Consider the following 25,911-nt stretch of genomic DNA (forward strand, 5'->3'; position numbering starts at 1 on the left):
CAACCTATTGGAAAGGCAAAAGTGATTTGTACTTAGAAGAGTAAGGGCCAGATGCAGGTAGGAAAAAAAGAGCGAGTCGGAAATTGCGATTCAATGCGAATCGCAATTTCCGATTCGCAAAATGGGATCCAAGAAAAAAGAGCGACACCAATTTGCGACTCGCAAATGATATCACACCGCATTTTGTGAGTTCGCTCTAGAAACCATCCATGCCCAGCTAACATTGCTTATTTTTGCCAAACAGGTGACAGTGCATATGTACTAAGACCATGGATACTTACCCCATACCTAACACCTGGCAATGAGAATGAGAGGCGATATAACAGTGCATCCCATTTTGGATTTTGCGAAGTCGCAAATAGCGAATCGGGCCGTTTGCAACTCGCAAAACTTTGCTACATCTGGCCCCAAGTGGCTACTCTGCCTTCATGATGTATTTAGTGCTTCATGCATTTGATGAGGTTGTGAAGCAGTCCAGTTTGCACTGAGTTCCTGCACGCCAATCATAGTGCGAGTTGAAAGAGTGTTCATTCTACTTTGACTTATTTAGATCATGTTGGCTAACATGTTTGAGGTTTGATGATGTAGTATAATCATGGTGCAGCAAACACAATATACACATATGCCAGGGTGGTGTGGAGAATATGAGAATAGACGCAGTTATGAATATCAGCGGGGGCTCATAATAAACTATGTTTACTATCATTTTAATGGTGAAAGGATGGGGCCATGGGGCATGACAGGGATGGAGGAAGTGCACAGCACTCCCCTCAGTGCGTATGTGTATTTGACCAGCTGTTTCCGGCCGGCCAAACACTCATGTGCACTGAGCTCTCTCCAACCCGTCACTGTGTTGCCGGGTTGGAGACAGCAAGCAGGATTCTCCCAGTCTGCCTTGGAACACCAAGCAGGGCACTCCAGCCAATCCTAATGCTGCTTTCATGCTGCCAGAAGCATGAGAGCAGCGATAGGATTGGCCGCAGGGCAGGCTGGGAGCCTGTGCCTGCAAGTGGAGCCAGCGGAGTAGCACAGCTGCTCACAGTAAGGTAAGTTTAAAAAAAAAAGAATGATGTCCAATTTAATTTGTGTGTCCAAACTGCCGTGCGCAGCACCGCTTCGCCCCCTTTACCACATAGCTAGCCGCAACTGACGAATATAAGTACCTTCCATCATTAGACATGGATTGTTTCATTGATGTGTAACAATGAGCCCCCCAGAATACACTAGACAGATTCCATCTAAGAGCAATAGAAGCCAGACCCACTAGATGAACTGTTAAGCCACCAAGGAAGCAACGTTAAGCATCCAATAGCTTTATAAATAGAGTACAAACATTAGTGACATAGAACAACCCCACCTAAGGCATTGTTAAGCAGCCATGAGATATCATAAGTAGTTCATTAATGAGCAAGAAGGAATCAACCTAACTAAGGCAGTGTTAAGCAACCATTGAATGTTATGTGGAGTAGACACAGCGGACCACACCCACTAGGGCACTGTAAAGCAACCAGGGAATATTATATGTAGTCCAGACAGTTGCATCAGGATTCAACCCTGCTGGAAGCATTTCTAAGAACATTATAGGGAGTCCACCCAGGAGTGACAGAGAACCACCCCTATTGAAAGCACTGTTCAGCAATTAGGGAGTGACGTATGAGGACCATCTAGGAATCACAGAGCATCAGCTCACTGGATACATATGGTAAAGTATGTATGTCATATTCAACATGGGATTATTAAAGATGCAACCCAAGATATCGGTACCCCACTCCTCCAGAAGCAAAGGCCAAGAAACCCATGGGAATCTGCGAGGTCAGGGTACAAAAATATGTCAGTGTGGAAAGAATGGTGATTAGATTTGGGAAGAGGAGGGGTGAGGAGATTTTGAGGGAGGAATAGGAAACAGTAAGAAATGAAATGGTCATGGCCCAAAGCCCTAACAGGCTCAAACAGGAAAGATACCAAAGGAAGACATTCCCAACCTCTCCCTCCTGTACCTGGATGACAGTCTTATGAAGGAAAGGTTCATTGTTAAACTAATTGAATCACAGTTCAAGTGAGCTGGGACATTTAGGCCTTCATTATGACCCTGGTGGTAAATCCCACTTACCGCCACGCTGACGGCCACCAACTTACCGCCGTAGCAGTGGATATCCATTCACCATATTATGACATAAAACCAAGCCAACAGAATTCAGCCACAGACACAAAACCGCCAGACCTTAGGTCAGTGATAAACTGGCGGTATCAAAACCCAACCGTTATGCCAACGGAACAACGCCCACCACATTATGACCCACGAATCACCACAGCAGATATTAAACGGCGGTAAACCACTGGTGGTACATACCGCCGCACTCACAATGGACACCCACAGACAAAACAACACTACATTGGACAATTCAAACAACACACACCTGACACCCATACACAGACCACACCCACACACCCATACCACTATAAAACACCCACCGACATTACCCACAACCCTTTACGAATATAATTCATTGGCACGAGACTGACACCAAGATCACTGACACAACTACATACACACACCACATATGCCCAAACATCCCTCACGCACCCCACTTCACACACCCCAACACATTACCCAACACACCCTCACCAACACACATCACATAACACCCATGGCACCACAAAGGCACCCCGTTTCATTGAGGAGGAGTTAAGGGTCATGGTGGAGGAAATTGACAGGGAAGAGCCACAGCTGTTTGAAGCACAGGTGCAGCAAATATCAATAGCCAGGAAGATGGAGCTATGGCGGAGAATCGTGGACAAGGTCAACGCCATTGGACAGCACCCCAGAACAAGGGACGACATCAGGAAGAGGTGAAATGACCTACGTGGGAATGTATGTTTCATAGCAGCAAGACTCCAGCTTGCTCTACAGAGGACTGGCGGTGGACCCCCACCTCCTGCCCCACAGCTCACAGCATGGGAGGAGAAAGACTTGGCAAAACTGCATCCTGAGGGTCTGGCTGGAGTAGGAGGAGGACTGGACTCTGGTAAGTTAACTTTCAACAATTATCACCCCATACCTGTATGCCATCACATACCCTCACCCTCACCCCCATCACTCCACTCCATCCCACACACTCCACCATCACATCACACTACTCCCAATGCCAAGCCCTGCATGCTGTACCAATGCATGGAAACCCCTCCAAATCCTGCATGGAAACTCATCACCAAAGCATGCACTGCATAGGGAAACTAGCATAACCCCGATACACCAATGTACACAATCATAAGCTGGCATGATAACAACAACCTCAGAGGGGAAGCTACAGAAGTACAAATGTCCGACAACTGAAGTATAATGCATCATTTACATCCCCACAGGTACCACAGCCAATGACACTGGAGAAGAGGTGCCAGCACTACCCAGTCCTCCAACAGAAGAGGCCCACAGTGATGACATTAAATCTGGTCTTCAGGATCTGGACAATCTACCAGGCCCTTCAGGGACCACTAGACAGCCGGTTACCCAAGCCCAGTCACAGACCAGTACAGAGCCTCCCCCATCAGGAACCAACATCGCAGCACCCACCCAGTGTCCCCAAACCTCTGTCCACAGGAGAGGTCAATCAGCAGTATGCCCACCTGTACTGGGACCCCAGGCCACACCTCGCACCCAAGACATGCAGGGACCTGGGGTCAGTGGCAGTGGGCACACGGTTCAGGGGACAGAGGCACAGGCCACCAGGGAGACTGGGAGGACTGCTGTGCAGCAGAGGAAGGACATGTCCAAGAAACCGACTCTCCAGGAGGCACTCTTCAAGATCCTGGGAGCCTACCAACATTCCAAGGACACAATGGGCCAGATCCTAAACAACGTGCAGGAGAACAGGCGGCTGCAGGAGGGACAGTATCAGGGGATCAGGGAAGACTTGCAGGCCATCAACAACACCCTGATCTCCATAGCAGGGGTGCTGGCAGACATAGCCAACATTATGAGTGAGGCAGTGCCACACAAGCGGGCCCCTGCCACTAGCCAGTCATCTGAACAGCCTTCCACCTCCGCAGCTGCTAGTGGCCAGGAGGTCCCCGCCATAGGACTCACAGGCCACGAGCACCCTTACCCCTGCAGAAGGTGAACCAACCCGCAAACATTCCCTGTGATCCAAACAGAAGGCAGAGACACTTGCAAAAAAAAAACCGGAAATGAGACTCTCATGATAGTCCCCCTTGTGTCCCACTCAGTCACCCTTTCCACCTTGAACTGCCATTGCCCTCCTTCCTATGTCCCCTTAGACAATGCACCTGTGCTATGAACAGACAGGAACAATACCCTGGACTTTCCTCCATCACCACACCATTGCACTTTCCCCTCTATATTAGCACTTCAATAAACACCCTTTGATAAAAATCGATTTCGAGTATGTCATGTATTTCAAATATGTATTGATTGAAACGGGTACAACCATTGCAAATGAACTGTACATAGAATGAGCATAGAATTAATGACCTGTAGCTGGATGTTGTCATCACACCAAGAGTATTTGTCAAATCACCAACATCTGGAAAATGAATAGCCAGAGGGAACAGTGAGTGGGCATAGAAGTGGGAAACACCAGCATGCCAATGCCACACAGAATACAATCAAAGTCATTGAAATGTAAAGTTGCACTGTCTCACCTGTGTGTCATTGAAAGTACTGACAGATTAGAGATGTTCTGTTGTCCACATCCTCATCCTCTGCCTCCTCATCCTCACTATCCACAGGGTCCACTGCTGCCACAGGGGCATTTCCAGTCTCCTTCTCCTGCAGAAAAGGGACATGGGGTCTGAGGGCCAGGTTGTGCAACATGCAGCATGCCACTACTATCTGGCAGACCTTCTTGGGTGAGTAACACAGGGATCCACCTGTTAGAATCTGTAAACATGTAATTGGTCCGGTATGTGCCTATTTCTCCTGTGATGCAGCATTATTCCATAGGCCTGCCCCCCCTCCTGAAATGGCGTGCGCCTGTCCTGTGTGGAGGGACAGGTGGAAGTGAGGTAATGCCGCTGATGTTGTGCACCGTGGCGGGAGGCGGTCCGGAACTGCTGTGCAATTCATCGTTGGTTAAAATTGGGCACTATGGGGTACAGTGCCAATGGTGATCTACTCCGGCGGTGACGGTATGCACCGCAGCGGATGTGACCAACATTTTCTATCTGATTCATCACTTTTTCCCGACCTTCCATAGGAGAGGACCTACACTACATGTGCTGCTGTGACCTGTGTCTGGAACCTACCATGGCCCATGTGACTGGGGAAAGGGCCCGAGCCTTTACTTCAGAGAAGTTGGAGCGACTGGTGGAAGGGGTCCTACCCCAATAAGGACTGCTGTATGGGCCTCCAGACCAACAGGTGAGTACACTGTGTGCAAGATGCATGTGGCATGAATGTAAGGAGATGTGTGTGAAGGCAACATGTAAGGGAGGAGGGATGTCCTCTTGGCTGGGTACACATTGAGTGCTGGGCTATGTGTGTGCCAATGGTGATGGAAACGGGTATGGTTGGCCATTCCTGCTACAGGCTGGACTGTTTGTCTAATGGTGTTCTCCTGTGTGTATTGCCTCTGCAGGTCAGCGCCCATCAAAAGAAGGGTATCTGACATGCCATCGCCAAGGAAGTGCGGATCCTGGGGGTCTATGGCAGGCGGAGCACCCACTGTTACAAACGGTGGGAGGACCTGAGAGGCTGGGCACGGAGGACCGCAGAGGCCTAGCTGGGGATGGCCTCCAAATGAGGAAGGGGTACCTGATGAACCCTGACCCCCCCTGATGGCCCGCATACTGACGGTGGCCTGTCCTTGGCTGTATGAGCACTTGAGGGTATCACAGCAGCCACAAGGGGGTGAGTACAGTGGCATCATTGAAGGAAATGGCTGGAGGATGGTTTCCAGGTGGTGGGTGGGTGTCAGTGGGTGCCCCTAGGCCAGGCCAGACATAGCAGCATAGGTCCTCTGGTGGCTAAGGGTCTGATGGGGAAATACTGCCTATCTAGCTTCTAAGCATCCACTACTGGTCAGGGCTGTGTGGGTCCCAGGTGTGCTGCAGTTGGCAGTGTGTGCTCCTCCTCATGCCTTGGTGGCTAACAATATCACTGGTAGTGCAATGCATAGTGCGTAGGCTTGCTCCCTGTGAGTGAGGGTGCTGTGTACGCCAACGGTGGTGTTTCTTGCAGTCTTTAACCCAGTGCATCCTTTGTCTCTCTCCCCCCCTCTTTCTTGTTTTGTCATCCTGTCCTTATGTGCATTAGCACCATCTGGCGGAGGAGCAAAGGCACCAGCGCCGGAGGGAGCTGCATCCCACAGGACCCTGGAGGCAGAGTCCACCGACGCTGATGGCACCAGTGGGACGGAGGGTGAGGGGAGCACCAAGGCAGAGACTGGAGGGGACAATACAGACTCTTATACCTCCTCCAATGGGAGCTCCTTGGTGCTGGTGGACACTTCTTTGACCACCCCAGCTACAGGTACAGCCACCACCCCCTGTACCAGCACCGCCCTCCCAGCAGCCCCTTAGTGAGTTGCCCGTGCCCGCTCACCCAGGAACGTGGGCATCTCCTTCGCCCCAGGCACGTCAGGCCCTGCCCCAGTGAGCCTTGCTGCCCCTAGTGAGGAGGCTATTGACCTCCTGAGATCCATCTCTGTAGGGCAGTCAACCATTGTGAATGCCATCCAGGGGCTGGTAGCCCAGATGCCACAATCTTTTTTTTTTTTTTTTTTTTTTTTTTTTTTATTGAAGATGCACAATATACAAACACCAAAGCAAAACGAAGGTTGTATAAATACAATGAATACATAAATACATATCATTACATAAAATTCATTTCATCGATCTACAGCAGACATCAGGATCGCTGAAACGGGGCGTATGAGCTAACCTGTTCACAACCTTAAAATACAGATAGAGTGCCAAAAAATTGAGCATGATTGAGTAAATAAATAAATCCCCTACGAGCCTGATTCAATTATTACCTAGCCACTGTGCAAACGGGGCCCAAATAGCTTCACCCATCCGTTTGCGCCCGCGGCCTTTACACGCATAAGAACCCATCTCTAAATAAAACAATGAGCACATCCGAGCCAGCCAATGGTTAAAAGTTGCCGGCGTTGCCTCCAACCAATCGGATGCAATACAGCAGCGGGTCACAGACATGGCTAGAAACAAAAACCTCCGTGAATATTCTGGGTATACCACTCCATCAGTTCCAAGTAATACTAATTGCGGTGTAATTTCCACTTCCCGATAGTTTAACCTAGTTAAAAAATTAGCAATATCAGTCAAAAGTTTGTGTAGCCTGCTGCACTTAAAAAACATATGTACCAGGTCGGCTGATACACTTTTACATCTAGGACACACCACACCCCTTGTGCTGCCCCACTTAAATAACTTAGCAGGAGTATAATATAAATAAAAAAGAGTCTTATAATGTTGGGCTTGTGGCCCCGCAGATAATATAAAACGTTGTGCCATATCTAAAGAAGTGCGTACTGATACTTCAGAAGCTCCAATATTCCGAGCCCACCTCTCCGCCTGTTTACTCAAGTCATCTGGCATTAAGTTCAAAAAGAGTGGATAAAGCGAGCAGACCCGCCATCTAGTGGAATTATGAAGAACCTCCATAACTGGGATTCTATCCCCTACCTGGCCAGATGCTGATCTAAAATTTGCCCCCAAAAAATGTCTGATTTGTAAATATTTAAAAAAATCCTTAGTGCTCAATGAAAATTCATTTGTTAGTTCTTCAAAAGATTTAAGGTGGGTGTTCCCATAAAAATCACCAATACATCGAACACCAAGCTGTGCCCACCTGGCACAGTATTCATCCTTAAAAATATCAGGGAGTACCGACGAATTCAAAATTGGGGTATAAAAGTTAATCCGGCCAATTCCAATTTTTTTTTTAACATTGGTCCACACCTTAAATGCAGCCCAGACAGTCTTAAACTTTACTTTTTTTAAATAACTAGGCTCCACTATTCTCAAGAAAGCTGCATTAGCCTGCCTTCCCCAAATCATATTATATATAGTAGGACAAATTTTGCCAGAATCTTGATTATCAACCTGTGGCTTTATTAATGGTTGGATATATTGCAGTGCAGATGCCCAGTAATAAAAAAGGAAGTGAGGGGCCGCCCATCCCCCCCTCTCTCTGGGTAGCACTAAATACTTATATGCCCGTCGTACTTTTTTAAAAGACCAGATAAAGCTAATCGCTAAACTCTCTATATGCTTAAACCATTCTTTGTTAAATTCCAACGGAATAGTGCGAAAAAAATATAGGACCCTAGGTAAAAAAAATCATTTTAATGAGATTGCATCTACCCATAATTGTTAGATGCAGATTGTTCATATGATGCAGCTCTTTCCTAGTTTTAGCTAAGACTGGAGCAAGATTGCTTTCTACTATCGAGTCCAAGTTAGCCGACAATCTGACACCTAGATAGGTCACTTGGTTGGCCCTCCTGTTGTCTTCAGTAATGGCCCACTCATTGCCCAATATTTGGCACTTACTCCTATTTAATGCATAGCCTGAAATTTCCCCAAACTCCGCAGCTAATTTCTCTATTTGTTCGATCGCCTTCCCTGGATCAGGGGTAGTGACGGCTATGTCATCAGCATATGCCAAGATTTTAAACCTACCCTCCGCCATTACCATAGGCAAGATCAATGTGCTCTGCAATAACTTCTGAATCAGGGGGTCTATATAAAGTGCAAACAATAAAGGGGAACAAGGGCAGCCCTGCCTAGTTCCTCTTGTAATGTAAAAAGGTTCTGAAATTGCCCCAGCTAATTGAATTCGAGCAAGGGGCTTCTGATATAAACCTTATATAGCCTTAATAAAACCAGCCCCTATATTAGCTTTACTGAGCACTGTCCATAAGTATTGCCAATTGACCCGATCAAAAGCCTTTTCGGCATCTAGTAATATTAATGCCATGGGGGCCTCCATAGCCTGAGATGCATCTAACATGGTAATAACCCGCCTGACATGATCAGCTGTCCCCCGCCCGGGGATAAACCCATGTTGCCAAGGGGAAACAAGCCCACCAATAACTCGACTAAGCCTAACCGCAAGGATTTTGGCATACCATTTAGCATCCGCGTTTATCAATGAGATAGGTCGATAAGAGCCTGGCAAAAGTGGGTCCTTCTCTTTTTTTTAAAATATGACAATGTTAGCCTCCAGCCATGAACCCGGTGCCCGCCCTCCAGCCTGTACTGACGTAAAGAGTGCCGTGATATCATCCTTCAATTCCTCAAAAAACGTTTTAAAGAATTCTATTGGGATCATATCAGGGCCAGTAGCTTTCCCATTAGATATAACAGTTAGAGCCGAGATAATCTCCTCCAACTCAATAGGGGCAGTCAACTGACAGCCCTCTTCTTGCGGTATCTTTGGGCTTGACATATCACTCAAATACTGAACAATCCTTTCGTCTCTCTTATCCGAGAAGAGGTTTTCCTGCTGGTATAATGCAGAATAATATTCTTTAAACAGCTGTAATACTAACGTATCTCCATACACAATCTGCCCCAGCCTATCTTTAATTGCCAAAATGGCACTCCGAGCCGTTTTATGTCTAGTCTTATATGCAAGCACCTTGCCCACCCTCTCACTCAACTCATAACATTCCTGCTTACGAATCTGGGCTTTCATGATGTCTTGATCTAAATACAACTGAATGATCTTGGCTTTCACGACCGTAATCTTATCCATAGTATCTTGTATTGGAGCATTATTCCTAGCAGCCCCCACTATCTGACTCTCCAGCGAAGCCAATTCGGTCTGGGCCGCAGATATAACTAGGTGCCGTTGTTTTTCCCGCCTAAGGGCGTAGCTCAGAGTTTCCCCACGGATAGCAGCCTTTAGAGCATCCCATAACACCTCCGGTGGAGCCGTACCCCTGTTAAAGCCCCAAAACTCAATTAACCAAATTTTCATCCGTGCCACATAAGCTGAATCAAGCAGCAAGCCCCGGTCAAAAGACCAGGGTCTCAAATGTCGCTCTTTTCGCAAATCCGAGAGTTGTACTACCAAGGGATTATGGTCAGATATGACCCTAGGAAATTTTTCCACCAAAATTCCTTTGCATAACGATGGAGACAAAAAAAAATAATCTAACCGGACGGACTTTCGGTGGGGGTATGAAAAGAAAGTGTAACCAAGATCTAAAGGCATACAATGCTGCCAAGCATCCACAAGACCATGAGTCTGTACCAGCATTTGTAAGGCGCGAAACACCTTTGGCTTTCGCCCAACATATGGGCCCTGATTCTGTAAGGGGATATTAGTCTCAGTATGTATATTAAAATCCCCACATATAATAAGCGGTAAGGCCCAAAGCACAAGTTCAGTATTCAACATATTAATACCAGCTGGATCATCAACGTTAGAGCCATAAATAGAACATACAGTAAAATTTGACTGCCCCATAGCACACTCTATTATCACCCATCGACCCATATTATCCACCTTTTTCTTAACCACCTTAAGGAGAAGGTCTCGCCGTGTAAGTACTGCAACCCCTCTAGTGTTAGTTTCTTGGGTGGTGTGCGCGACTAATTGGAAACCCGGAAAATCTAACAAATACTTTTTAGCCTGAGTAACATGTGTCTCTTGCAAACAGATTATATCTGCCCTTAATATTCTGAGTTCATGAGTGACAAGTCGTCTTTTCTTAGAATCATTTAGCCCACATATATTTAAGGTAGCTACCCGTAAAATATTACGGTCCCCCATCGAAAGCTGTAACAAATACACCCACACTTACAACTTGTTTCATCATACACGTAATAATCTCCTGTACCTTCAAATGCATATTTCTGTGCATCTCCCGTGCAAGACCTACCCAACCCCAACCCACCCCAACAATCCCAACCCCACCCACAAAAGAAACCCCTGCCTCCCACCCACCCCCCACCCAACCAAATGAGGCTTCCAGACTGTAGTCTGTAAGATGGACTAGCGGCCCTCCCCCCTTGAGGGCTCCTGCAGTGACTCCTAAATTAAGCAGATTTACTAACCAAAGAAGAAAAATTGTTTCCCCTAAGAGACTAAGCCCCCACCAACCAACCAATTCGATAAGAGCACCCCTCCTCCTCTTCTGCCTATCCCAAGCTACCCGCCTCTCTCACCCACCCCTTTTATTTTTCCTTCTCTTTTCCCTTCCCTTTCTTTTTTTTCCCTCCTTTTTTCCTCCTCCTCTATATCTTTTTTTTTTTTTCCCCCTTCCCTTCCTTTCCCTTCCCCTTCCTCTTCTCCCCTTTTTCTTTCTTCCCTCTTTCCCCCTTTTCCTCCCTTTTCCCTTCTTTCCCCCTTTCCCCTTTCCTCTTTTCCCCCCTTCTCAAGAAAAAAAAAAAAAAAAAAAAACAATACTCTAAGCCCCTCTCTCTTTTTTTTTCTTTTTAACCATATGACAATAGTTAAGTCAAAGACTGTAAGTACTCCTTGGCTTTAATCTCGGATGCAAATACTCGTATCATCCCTTTATATATAGTTTTAAGTCGAGCCGGGGACAATAAATAGGCTTCCGCTCCCTTCTCCTGGAAGGGGCTAATCAATTGTCTCAGACGCCATCGTCTCTCTACCGTAGCATGGCAAAAGTCAGGGCGGGAGAAGAATGTACAGCCTTCACCACTGATCCTAGCATCCGGGCGAGCTTTCTCAAAGACTATTTGGCGCAACAGATAATTGCCAAAATAGACTATAAAAGCTCTAGGCTGTTGCTGGGCTGTTCCACTTGCTCCTGTTAATTGTTGACTCCTAAGACGTAGTGGAAACCGATGGGCTCTCTGTATCTCTTTCTCCCAGTCCCATCCAGTCTGCTCGGGGAGTGCTGCTTTAAGCAGTCTGATTATAAAGGCTCTTGAATCCTGCCCTTCTACACCTTCTTGTATCCCCATTAAGCGCAAGTTGTTACGGCGTTGCCGATTTTCAAAGTCCTCTACTTTCCACTGAATATCCGAGAGATGACTCTCATGCATAGCGGCTTGTTTTGTCACTGCTCCGAGATCTGATTCCAATGCGTCCGCCCGGCATTCAATAGCAGCGATCCGCTCCCCAATCTCAGAGCATGTCTTCGCAACCTTACTGACTGCCACTTGTAACTGCTTCGTGGCCACCCTGGCTTTTTTGCTGTCCCTCTGCGTTTGCTTATGCTGTGACGTGATGGTCTGGTAAATAAGGTGCAAAGAAGGAGAAGGAGGCACAGTCTCTACATTCAGTGCATTAACCTCTGTCTGAGCTGGTGCCACTGAGAGATCACCCATACTATGCAGCAGTTGTTGTGTTTCTGTGTAGTCCCAGGACATAGCTCTCGACCTAGACACCTTCTTCTTTTTTTTTCCCCTCTTCTGACTGGACTCACCAGCTTTATCTCGACTTGATACCTCGGTCTGTTTTGCTTGGCGTTTAACTATAGTGCCCCTCAACACAGACATAGGGGTTAAAGGTGCTGTAGAGCTATCGCCAGTCTCTGAGTCTATGGAAGGGGAGGTGCTGTCCTCATCCGAGTCTTGAGATTGATCTGACAGGGAAAAAAAGTTCTCTCCAGGTTCCCCCTGAACTAATAAGTCCCCTCTGCCCTGCCGGTGGTCACGAGTCACCTCCGGAGCACAAGCTGGGGCTAGCGGATCGGTGTTTGGCAATAAACATGCTACTGCTGCTGTTTATTCGCAGTGCCCTGTTCCTATCATCACTTCTTGCGGCAGCCCTACATTGCTTTGAGACCCAGGGGCATATAATGACCGGTCAATTTCCCCCTCAGATACTGCTGTCAGCGCATTATCCCCCACACACAAAACAGAAACCTGTGGGGATCCCCCAGCAATGCAACTTACAGTTTGATGTACATCCAAAGAGCGGCTACCAACACTAGTTTCCATCTGCAGCAACCCTTCGTTATCTGAAGAAGCTAGACGTCTTAGACCAGTGTTGTCGCCATCCCCAGCCAATTCTGTTGCACCAGTGCCAGAGTCCCTTACAGTAGTACTGCCCCCCATAGGGGCTGAATTATGAAGGACTTTAAACATCCGGGGTATAGTCACCGCTTCCTCCTTCTCTCCAATCTGCTTTGCGCCATTCTTTGCCTTGTGCGTCTGCCCCAAAGCCGCAAAGCTCCCAAAAGCTGGCTGCCTGCCCTCAGGCACATTATCACCGCCACCGGTGCTTCCAAGGCTGCTGTTCTTGGTGATCCCCCCCCGGACGGGGGGCTGGGAGTCCAGAGGTCGCCGCTCCTGCGGCCCTGGTTTCGACCGGCTACCGCGCACAGCTTTCGGGGCCATCCGCCACTGCCTGCCACGAGGGGGTAAAAAAATAGCAAATGCCGAGATGAGGACGCCACGGCCGTTATGGCCGAAATCACCCAGGAAGCTCCTGATAAGTTCGCCGATTCCGCCGAATCTGCGTGCAATCCTGTTTGAGAAATGGTTGCCGTAAATGTAGGCGTCTGGTGCCGCCCGCATAGTCTTCTCCGTGGGGGGAAACAACAAAAACACGTCACACAGGAGCCGGGGGGAAGGAGAGCTTACTGGCCGCTAACCACTCGCGGCCGCCATCTTGCCTCTGACCCCCAGATGCCACAATCTAATGCATTCCTGGGGGGCATTCACACTGGATTGGCGGCCCAACAGAGATCGATTCAGGCTCTAGCCTCCTCTCTGATGGCAGCCATTGTCCCTGTTTCAACCGTGCCCCCTTTAACTTCCACTTCCCATTGCCATTCTCCTCAACCCACCCCAAGCACACAGACAGATGAGCATGCACACAAGCCAACATCCAAGAGTGTCACAGGCAAACACAAGCACCACACATCATCCCACAGGCACTCACACTAACACCATTCAGTTGCAGACACAACAACATCCACTATTTCCACTGTCTCCCCCTCCTCCTCCTCCTCTGCCTCCCACCCAGTCACGTCCACACTCACACCTGCATGCACTACATCATCCTCCACTACCAGCATCATCACCACACCAAGCAGAACACACACCTCACTGGCCAACACCTCCACTACATCCATGCACACGTCTCTTGTGTCCTCTCCCACTGTGTCTGTCCTCCCTCCTAAAGTACACAAACGCAAGCACTCAGACACCCAACAGCCATCCACCTCACAACAGCATACAACCCATGCACCCGAATCCAGCAGATAAACACCTCCAACAAATACTCCCTCATCCTCCACTCCCATTTCATCTCCCTCTTCCCACCCCAATGTCCCTAAAAAGTTTTTTCTTTCCCCCATTGACCTCTTCCCTACCCATCCCCCCGTCATGCACGTATGCCCAAGGTATCAAGAATCCGGCCAAGCACCTCAGCCAAACAGTCCACGGGCCCAGTTTCGTCAGCACCTACTCATGGTGGAAAGGGTTCCAGGCCACAAATACTGAAGGGGAAAGATCCTGCACCAGCCAGCAGAAAGGGGAAGGAGCCTGCACCAGCCAGCAAGAAGGGTAAGGAGCCTGCACCAGCCAGCAAGAAGGGGAAGGAGCCTGCACCAGCCATCAAAAAGGGGAAGAGCCTGCACCAGCCAGCAGAAAGAGGAAGGAGCCTGCACCAGCCAGCAGAAAGGGGAAGGAGCCTGCACCAGCCAGCAAGAAGGGGAAGGAGCCTGCACCAGCCAGCATAAAGGGGAAAGAGCCTGCACCAGCAGCTGTCACACAGCCGCCACCACCAGCAGTGGTTGTGCAGCCATAAGTGTGTGCAGGGGCTGAGCATGAGCCTCCCACAACCACCACCACCACAGTGCAGCCATCAGAAGGAGCAGGAGCTGAGCAGGAGCCTCCCACAACCACCACAGTGCAGCCATTGGAAGGAGTAGGGGCTGAGCTGGAGCCTCCCACTACCACCACCACAGTGCTGCCGTCACCACCGATGGACGACATGTGATCCAGCCTCCATGGGCTGCTGTGCAGCCTGTCCCCACCAGAGCCAGTGTTCTATTCCCCCACCTGAGAGACTGTTGCCCATCACTACCCAGGACCAAGCACATGGCATGTCGCCCCCTCCAGAACCAGTGGGCAAGTCACCCACTCCAGAGATTGTGGCCTTGCACTCCCAAGGACCAAGCACAGGGCATGTTGCCCCCTCCAGCTCCAGTGGGCAAGTCATCCACTACAGAGATTGTGGCCTTGCACTCCCCAGGAGAGAGAAATGGTTTCTGCATCAAGCTGAGGTGCCTACCCTCCCCCTGAGGTGCCTGCCTATTTGCCAACTAATGCCCCTGCAGTGTGCTCTCCATATTGGTGCAGGGAACGAGTGGGGCCTTGGACTTTGCCCTGTGGCTCCTGTGAACTGAGGACTGGGCAGTGTCCCTTTTTTGTACATTTGTACATATCTGTTGCATTGCCAAATCGAATTATTAATTTTGATGTTGATCTTATTACAAACACTTTAGTCAATTCCTATTGTCCTTTCATTGTTCAGCTGATTTATGTGGATAAATAGTTTTTTTGTATTGCATCTGGTTGTGTGTATGGTCTGTGTGTCTGGAGTTTGTATGATGAGTGTGTGTGCCACTCTCGTTCCCCCCACTTATTTGCTAGGCGGCTGTACTCACTGGTGTCATCTTCGCCGGCGTTGGTGTTCGTGGTGGAGCATAACATAGAAGATCATCAGGAAAAATTGAGGTTCTGGTTCCATGGCAGCGTGGGTCGTCACTGTGTCTCCAAATGAAGAGTCCATTCACTTCTGAGCTCTGTTTCCACCAGGCTTTTAATGGCATTGGTACCACTACGGAAAAGGTGGCAGTTTGGCATGTCATAATATGGTGGGCGGTACTTTGTCTTCCTCCTGGCTGTAGGCGGCTACCGCCATGGTGACTGTTGTTTCTGCCTTGGCGGTCGGTGTGGTACATTGGCTGTCTTTCGGAGCTATCTCCGCCATGATCATAATTTGGCAGTACTTACCGCCAGCCTATTGGCAATATTACCGCCACTTTATCACCGACCACCAGGGTCGTAATGAGGGCCATAGTGTTAATACATTTGGTCACATTGCTAAGTACAATTAGCATTTACAAGGGCCTACATGTATTTACAGATTGAAGAGATGCCTCATCTGTCAGTCTAAGGAAGCACTTTTATAGTTTGGGGATTCCAAATTCCATGGTAACCATACTCAGCTTTAAACAGCATGTGAAATAATTAATGAACATTCACTCATGCCTTTGTGACTGGATTACAGTAAACATTGCTTCCCTTATTTCTTCATCAGATATCCAATTTACTGAGTGAAACAATTATATCCACATCTACCAACTTTGCTCCAGAAGCAAGACTTTTTTTTAACACAAAACAGTGCCAATACACTTAGCTTAGCAATGGACTGTCTGCTTATAACACAGCAATCATGATCATCATCTGTCTTACAGCACAAAATTAACCAACAAAAGGCATCTGAACAATCTGCTATAGTCTAAAACAGCATTATCAAAGTTTTCAAAACGTGATTGTGAGATAATGTATTTGCCAAAGTGTGTTTGCCGTGGCATTAGCTAAAAGAACAAAAACATTCCAAAACAATGACCGGCATGTAAGCAAACATGCTCATGTAGAATCTTATTTTGCCTGGAATCCATCTTGGCATGCTAGGCCCTGTGATACTCAATGATAACAAGGCCTGTTTGTTGACCTGCTCATGACCTTGGTGAACAGTGTTTACTGTTTTTGTGTGTTTATGCTCAGAACGCATAATGATGCAAGGCTTGCTACTAGAACAGTCCACCTGAAATATCAATGCCTGGTAGCTGAAGCAGTATGTATTAAGGAAAGTGTGTACATGTTGCTCATGAGGTTTTGTAATTTCCCTTACTGTATTTTACTTGACCTTATGTACTGAGTTCGTAAGGATTAACGGTAACACCTTCTGCAATGTTTGAGAAATTATCACATATTAATGTTGAGAAATAATGAGGTGCATGATCACGCCTTGTGGTTTGTAGGAATAAAAGATCATGCAAAACTTCCTTAATTTGAACTGCTTGGACTTCACCTTTCAAGCCAGTGGTTCGAGTGCATGTTAATCTGCGTTAATAAAAGCAATTTATTCTTACTGAGCTGGTTGGTCTTTGGATTTTTCCTGGATCTGATAAGCTTCAACATCTATAGTGGAGAATGGGGTGCCCGGACTGACTCTGCTCCCATGCCTGGCTCCCAGTGGTTTGAGGGGGGCACCAGCACCTGTGGTTATTCCCCTCCATGCTCTGCGTGGCCCTCCCTAGAAGGGGAGCTAGTGTTGTGGTGAGTATTTGTCACCTCCATGTTGTTTCTCGCTTTTCTGTGTTTTGGTCTGACCCAAAGGGGTGGGGGATTTCGGGCAGTGGTTCCCATGGATGGCAGTGAGAGGGAATTCTGTATGTTATTTCTTGTACAGTGGATTTTATTAACCTTTGGCTGTTGTTTGCTGTATACAGATTCCATGTTTCTTTGGATGACACCGGTGGATTGTGTGTGATATTGGATTGTGTGTGGTAGTGCATTTTGTGTGGCATTGGATGTCTGCTGATACCACATGCCTGAGGACTGAATGTTTGTGAGATTCTAGTAAGGGCCCAGTTTCAATTTTAGGGGTCCATTGACACTGTAGAAAAACTGACAGTACCAGGGCAGTGTTTTCTTTTTCTTATTTTGATGCCACACACTGCCAATGCCGCCCGACGACAGGCCTTCTGTAACTGCAATTTTTTTTCCTACTGCCATCATGTGTGCCAACTGCCTCATCGCCTTGCTCATATTATGGCTATTATTTAATTCATTGAGCTCATAGGAACACCCAGTGCAAAGAGTAGGATGCACAGGTGTAGTTGAGATCCCTGCTTTCTGTATTACATGTGTATGAATGTTAGTGTATGCAGGGTTCACCACCTGTTGCCTCACCTGTGTGCCGCTGCATGTGGATTCGGCTGGCTTCCATTCCATTTAGCTGCACCCTTCCTGTGGCAAGGAACGCAAGGAAGTGGAAATTCTTGTCCTTATTTCCTTCTTTTCTGTTATCCTCCTTTCTGGCCACATAAGGATGCCGGTAAAACAGCACCTTTGGGCTCTACCTCCTTCCAACTAGTAAATGCTTACGGCGGACTGGTACCAAGTCCAATGTTGCCACATTGAGATGGTCTCTTTGCTTTCACTAACAACATAAGATGTTGGCGGAGGAGTGCCTGACAGCTTGTTGTATCCACAGTCTGCGACCCAATGGTCCAGGGGGAATGAGCGATAGGGATAGCCTGTCGGCACCCTCTTGTTTTCCATCCTAAGTACAGCTGAATTGCTTGTGTCTGCAACTAGGGAAAGCCATTCCCCCACCATGGGCAAGCACTTTAGCAAAAGGGATCCGGATACCAGTCAGTCTGCACCCCCTAGAGATTCGCCTGCGCACCAGGTCGCAGTTAGACAAGACTACAGCTCAATATTCTTCCTTGATAAGTGGCGCAGGTTGACATCCAAAAGACCAGACTTGCAATTCCCACAGACTGGTACGGATGACATGACAAAACTGTCCTATTTACAACAGATTTTGGTCCTCCAAGGGAGGAAAATTAGGCCTCTGGAATGGGAAGCATGATTTGTGTGCAACTAGTGATGTGAAGGAGAAAGTGTATAAAGAAGTGTTGGAACTAAAAAAGGGGTTCTAGACCGAGAAAAAAGGAAAAGAGAAAATGGAGTGTTTGAGAGATCACGCCTTAGAAGAAGATGGGACCTTTCCATCTCTTCCTGCAGTGGGTGTACAATCGCAGAAACAAGGTGCAGAAGCGGATGAGGGAGAAGACCCACTGATAGAAGACATACTTATGGGGAGAGTAGGAAACACCCCTCAAACAGCTGCCCCTAAGAAACAGCACACTTCTGATGACTCTACATCAGGGACTCAACCTTCTAAGCTGTCTTCAGCTTAGAAGGCAGCCTGACATGATTTGGCACAATGCTTGGATAGAGAGGAAGCACAAAGAACAGCTCTCAACACTGTGGTAGATAAACCATTGTTGAAAGAAATTAGAGAGGAAGTAGCTCGCGCTGCAGGGAAACTCAGCCACATTAGTGCCCGGTTACAAAGAGAATGTGAGGGGAAGGGGGCCAAGATGCCCCTTCTGGTCAAAACTTACTGCACAGAGGAATTTCCAAGATGAGTCCAGGTATCATACTATGGAGATCGAGGGGATGCAACAACTGATATTGGATATATGCATTTATGCACTTCACACCCAACATAACATAGACATGTTGACTGAGACTCTACAGTGCGCTACCATGATGCCAGGGAATAGGAGAGATAGTATCTCACAGCATCCCTCTAAGCAGCTTACCCTCCACAGAACACCACACAGCTCTCCTGTGACGCAGAAGAAAATGATTTTCAGAGCAGATAGTGCCAAGTGTTGCATGTTCCTCACGGACCGAGTTGACAAAAAGACGATGCTGACAGATATCATTGAGAATTATAGCACACCACATAGGGAGGAAATACTAACATTAGCGCATGCTGACTTAATGGAAAAATATCCCCAAGTAGACTGAAGTTATGCACCACACACCAAAGGTGCATACGCTCTACACCTGGGACACATCCCAGCTCAGCTTCACAGATAGCGAACTGCAGTCTTGGGACAATGCTAAATTAACAGAAAAAAGCAATGTGCCATACAGAAGTTACAAAAATGGAAATAATTGTTAGAAAGCATCACAACAGCCCAGGTTATTAATGACATTGGTATCACCATCTACCCAGTATTAACATATACAGCATTGCCCAGACCCCTGTGGGAGATCCCAACAGTTTCATTAGGGAACGATGACTCAACAATAATGTCTGATGTTCATGTACCTTGGACTCAATCTGACTTACTGTCGTTCACTAAAGACTTCCCAAAATTGAGAGAGGAACACACTGAATTAAATAGAATAATAGCAATGGGAGGGCTACTGTGGAAAACTCTGGACACTCTATTCCGCATAATTGTGCCAAAAGGCGTCTGGAAGGATGTTGAGTAAGACTGTTCCCTTTCTGGTTGATACAGGTGCAACAAGATCAATCCTAAAGGCATCGAACATACCAGAAGCACCACTACCAAGAACACAAATAACAGCAATGGGTATGACGGGACATACGATTGACAAATATTTAACACAGCCCTTGAAGCTCGTATTTGGCTCCATCTCTGTTGACGACCAATTTGTTTTCAGTAGACACTGTCCTGTTAATTTAATGGGTAGTGACTTGCTATGCAATCTTCAGTGCACCATCTGCTGTTCAGATGTAGGGGTATTTCGGGAAAGCAGGGCGAATGGACTATTATTGCAGGCATTTGTGAGGTGTGGTCCCCAGGGGAAAGCACAGGGAATTCCCCCAGAACTGCAGGACTCCGTTCCTAACAAGGTTTGGGCACAAGGAGCAAATGATGTGGGACGGGTACCAGATTACCCCCAGTACAGATAACATTGCACCCTGGTGCACCTTTGCCATGAGTCCCACAATACAAAATTTCAAAGGAGGGGAGGGAGGGCATAGCTCCAGTAATGCAAGACCTTCTGCAGCAAGGGGTATTAAGGGAAATACAGGACAGCCCCTGCAACACTCCTATCCTTTTAGTGAAGAAGGCATTCAAGGGGCCAGATGGGGCCCCAGCATACAGATTCACTCAAGACCTCTGCAAACTGAACAAGGTAGTGGTCCCATTATTCTACGCGGTCCCAAACCCAGCCACCATTTTGTCCAGTATTCCAATAACAGCCACCTACTTCTCAGTCCTATATTTGAGCAATGCCTTCTTTTCCATGCCCCTCAATAAAGATTCACAGTACTGTTTCTCATTCACATTTTCCGGAAGGAGACTAACTTGAAAAAGTATGCCACAAGGGTATCAGGATTCTCCTTCAATATTTTCCAATGCCCTACGGACATATCTGGCATTCCTGCAGCTACCTGGAGGGTCTACCTTAATTCAGTACATTGACGACCTGCAGTTGGCCTCACCTTCTCGGACAGGTTGCACCCAAGAAACCATAGCACTATTATGCCACCTAGCGAGGAAGGGCCATAGAGTTCCCCCAAGAAATTACAGTTCTACCAACAAAGGGTACGGTATTTAGTCCACAAACGTTCTCAGGGGAAGCAAAAGTTACTACCCGATAGGTTAGCAGTCATCATGCAATTTCCCAGTCCACACACACAGTGGGTGGTGAGGGCCTTCCTTGGAGTAGGGGGTTACTGCAGACACTGGATCCCAAATCTTTCTCTCATAGCACGCCCACTCCAGGACTTCACCCACAAGGAGGGTCCTGACAAGGTTCCCAGGCTGTGAGAAAGCTTTCCAAACACTGAAAAGAGAACTGTGTTTAGCGCCTGCATTAGGCCTCCCAGATTACACAAAGGATTTTCACTTATTCTGCCATGAGAAAGGCAGCTGCTCCTTGGGGGTGTTGGCCCAGAAGCACGGCTCCTTTTACCCCTCAGTGGCCTACTACTCTGCCACCCTAGACCCCATTGAAGTGGCACTTCCACTGTTTCTGAGGGCAGTAGTCTCCGCAGCCCTGGTGGTAGAGCAAACAGCAAATGTAGTACTGGCACATACTTTGAATTTGCAGGTTCCACACGTCATGGACACATTTTTGATCACCACAAAAACACAACACCTAACAAACACCCATCTCTCTAGATACAAACTAACATTGTTGGCACCACATATCATAATCAAAAGATGCACTACACTGAATACCTCCTGCCAACACAGCGTGACCATGATGACCCCTCAATGGACAACTCCTTACATTACTTTATTTTGCCGTTCGATGACACGCCAAAGTGAGACCAGACATCAGAGATACCCCACTCCCAGATACAGAAAGAGACTTGTTTGTCGATGGGTCATGCATTAGGGACAACACTTGAACGCTGCAGGCTGCTTATGCGGTGAGCAGAACCAAAGGATTGTTGGAAGGAGGAAGGCTAAAAATGGTAAAGAGTGCCCAGGAAGGAGAATTAGAGGAATTAATAAGGGCTTGCAAGTTGGCAAAAGGGAAATCAGCAAATATTTACACAGACAGTCAATAAGCATTTGGGGTAACACATGACTTTGGCCAGTTATGCATCACTGATTGCTGACCTGTTACAAGCATTGTTGTTACAAAAAAGAATAGCTAGTGTCAAGTGAGCAGCACATACCTCTACCAAAAAGTATGTTTCCAAAGGAAATGCGTTAATTGATGGGGAAGCCAGTAGGCTAGCCCCAAGTTGGTGCGAGTATACAATGGTGCCGGTAACATCTGACCCACAAATGGGTTCAAAAACAGGCCGGGGAACAGGAGTTAGAGAAATGGTAAAGGGGAGGTTGGACATGAAACAGATAGAGGGTTTGGGTAGCGCCAAGTGGTAGGATGTGTCTGCTATCAATGCTGCTTCCTTCCATGACCTGCCTTTTTCACGGTCCCTTGCATGTAGGATGGGATGGAATGATTTGCTTGTTTTCTCAGTGTTGGTACTGCACAACATTTTTGCAGAATGACAAACACTTATGTCAGCAATGTACTATCTGTGCTCAGTACAACAGAGGCAAGGATACACCCACTGCTCCAGGCCCTTTCCTGCCGCCACATGGACCCCTTGAGAGCTTGCAAATGGACTGCATCGAAAGGCCCCTACACACAACTTCAAATGTGTTTTGGTCATTCTGTGCATGTTTAGTAAATGGACAGAAGCTTATCCCACAAAGAACTGTGATGCACAGACTGTCGTCAAGTGCCTGTTGAAGGAACTTGTTCCACGGTTTGGGGTCCCAACCCTCCTGAGCTCTGACAACGGACTAGGGTTTATCTCTCATGTATTTTAGGGGCTCAGCAAGAGGCTGGGGGGGGTCACAGAGAAGCTGCACTGTGCTTACCACCCACCTGCGGCGGGAGCAGTTGAAAGGAAGAACGGGGTACTTAAGAATAAGATTGGGAAGATCTGTGCATCCACAGAACTCTTCTGGATTGATGCACTGCCATTGGCACTGATCACCACGATAAGCACCCCGATAGAGTGACAAAGTTGAGTCCCCACAAAATACTGCTTGGCCGTCCCATGCACATTCCTAGTCATATGGTACTGCAGGCCTTACCAGAAGAGGGAACACCACCAGAACACGGACTGCAGCCAGGCAGCTGGATGTGGGTCAAGGCTCACACCAGATGACATTGCCGTCAGCCCCGTGGAAGGGGCCCCACCAGGTCCTTCTGACCACCACTACAGCCAACAGTTGTGAAGGGATAACTTTCTGGACCCACAGCTCTCACACCAAGAACGTGGCAGAACCAGCAGATCGGCAACAGTCACCTGTGGTGCCACCAACAGCTCCGCCACCACCACCAAGATACAACCTCCGCTCTACGAAAGAGCAAGTGCACACTGACAGGACTGCTAGTGCTGCGCCTCCACAGAAGTCAGGAGGTGCAAGCTGGTCTTGCGGTGACTCTTCTTAGGACTGCTTGTGCTGCACACCTCTGGAAAATGCAGGGTGCAAGAGGGTCCTTTCTAGATTTGTCTACAGATGTACTCAAATGGGCATTATGTGCTAGCTAGCCTCTGATGCCACATTTAAGGGTACCACTGATATAATTATCACCACCTGTCCGCTAACTATCCTGATTTGGAGTTACTTAAATAAATTCTAACGGACAGGCAGACTATAATACTCACTTACGAACACCTCCCTGTCTCCGACAACTTCTTAACAGTGGCAATGACAATGCCAATAGAAAGGAAAGGGGATATGAAATGACCTGCATTGCTGAAAGCTATCTGTACCATTGTTCTTGGAACAATAGTAACAGTCATATTGATATTGTTTGCAGACCTTTTTTGGATGAGCACAATTACATAAATAAGAGTGAAGTATTGTATGTGGAGCAACAGAACACATCAGGGGAAAGAGAGAAAGGAAAATTCGGAGAAGAGGGAGAAAGGGGACAGGTACCATGGAGTGAGTATAGGGAAATATATGCTGGGAATGTGTTTGTGCAGATGGTGAAGTTGTATGTAGACGTGGCAAATTTATCAGGCTGCTATGTGTGCACCCACTTACCTACACACTCCCAAGGCACAATGAATTACACAGACGTTCCACTCAGCAACTAAATACAGTAGCGTTTTAATACACCCGTTAAGTACACCAAGCACACTTATGGTACACACAGACCCCGGAATGGCACATCACATGGAAAACTGGTCCCCCAGACAAAGGATCAGCTACTATTGGACCAACTTCAGGGAGTGGATAAGGGGAAACAAGAAGACAGGAAGGCACCAGGGGACAGGACTGCAGGAAGTTTGGGCGTTCCGTTCCTAAGAACTAGCAGAAAAAAGGGCGCACCATGGTGCATAAAGTATACCAAGGGTAGCGCCTGATTAGGAAGGAGGTCAATAGGGACCTGTGCCTCATAATGAAGTTCCTTCGTCCTTCTGATAACTACCCCCTGTTGAATTGTGAAGAAGGTTCTACTGATGCCAATGTTAATATATATGTGGGCACCAGCAAATGCCTCAGTTATACCAACTTAGATCAGATAAGGGATGGACCAAATAAATTGTCAGCAAGCCTATCAGGATCTAGAAGGTTCTTCTTCATATGTGATGATTCCACATATTTTAGACTACCAGCCACGCATGATCCATGTGACAAGCATATCACAGATAAGTGACATAGCTGCCGGGGAAACATAGACAAAGGGCCCCTTCTTGGATAGATAACGCTATGGCAGTTATGGGAGTGATGGTGCCCTCAGTTGAGGCTCTAAATTCCACATCCAAAATACACCAAAATACATAGCAGGACTAGTGGAAAGGTTGGCAGACTCCACAGCAGCAGCTGGTGGGGTATGCAATGTGATCCACAAGGTCTGCTGTGAATATATTCCAGATAACAGTGGTAACATTAATAAGGCAATAGGGAATATAAGAAAGGTCCAAATGTATTCAAAGAATGTGTGTCTCTCCACAGACCTCGTGGAATATGGGGAGAGTTGGGCACATGGTTCCGTGATTAGGGATCTTGGTTGATTGAGGTTCTGGTGATGGGAATAGTGGCTTTGATAACACTGCGCACGCTGATATAGGTGTGCCCCACTTGTATAAGGGTAGTGTTAGAAGGATGCTGTAGTGAGAAAACTGCATATCACCACCACCTTAAAATTAGAAGCACCCCTGAACAAGGTGGCACCCAGAAGATGGCCCTGCTGCAAGAACATGTGTAGGGTATAATTGAGTATCAGATGGTGGAATGTAGTATTGTATTTTGCCTGGAATCCATCTTGGCCTGCTAGGCTCTGTGATACTCAACGATAAATAGCTCATGACCTTGGTGAACCATGTTTACTGTTATTTTGTGTTCATGCTTGGAACACATAATGATGCAAGGCTTGCTACCAGAACAGCTCTCATGAAATATCATTGCATGCTAGCTGAAGCAATATATATTAAGAAATGTATTATCCTGTATACATAATGCTTATTAGGCACATAGGTCATGTTTTGTAAATTCCCTTACTGTATTTTACTTGATCTTATGTATTGAGTTAGGGAAGATTAACAGTAACACCTTCTGCAGTGTTCGAGAAATGATCACATGTTAATGTTGAGAATTAATGAGAAGCATGAACACGCCTTGTGGTTTGTAGGAATAAAAGATCATGTATGACTTCCTTAATTTGAACGTCTCACACTTCACCATCCAAGCCAGTGGTTTCCCTGCACGTTAATCCTTGTTAATAAAAGCATTCTATTCTTACTGAGCTGGTTGGTGTTTGGATTTTGCCTTGATCTGATAAGATTCATCACACGCACATGAAGTTTTATTTTTTCTTTCTGAGAAAAACAATTCCAAGATGGCTCTGATGTGTCACAAGGCACCCACTATGACA

This window comes from Pleurodeles waltl, chromosome 10 (genome assembly GCF_031143425.1).
Source record: "Pleurodeles waltl isolate 20211129_DDA chromosome 10, aPleWal1.hap1.20221129, whole genome shotgun sequence".
Taxonomy (NCBI): Eukaryota; Metazoa; Chordata; class Amphibia; order Caudata; family Salamandridae; genus Pleurodeles; species Pleurodeles waltl.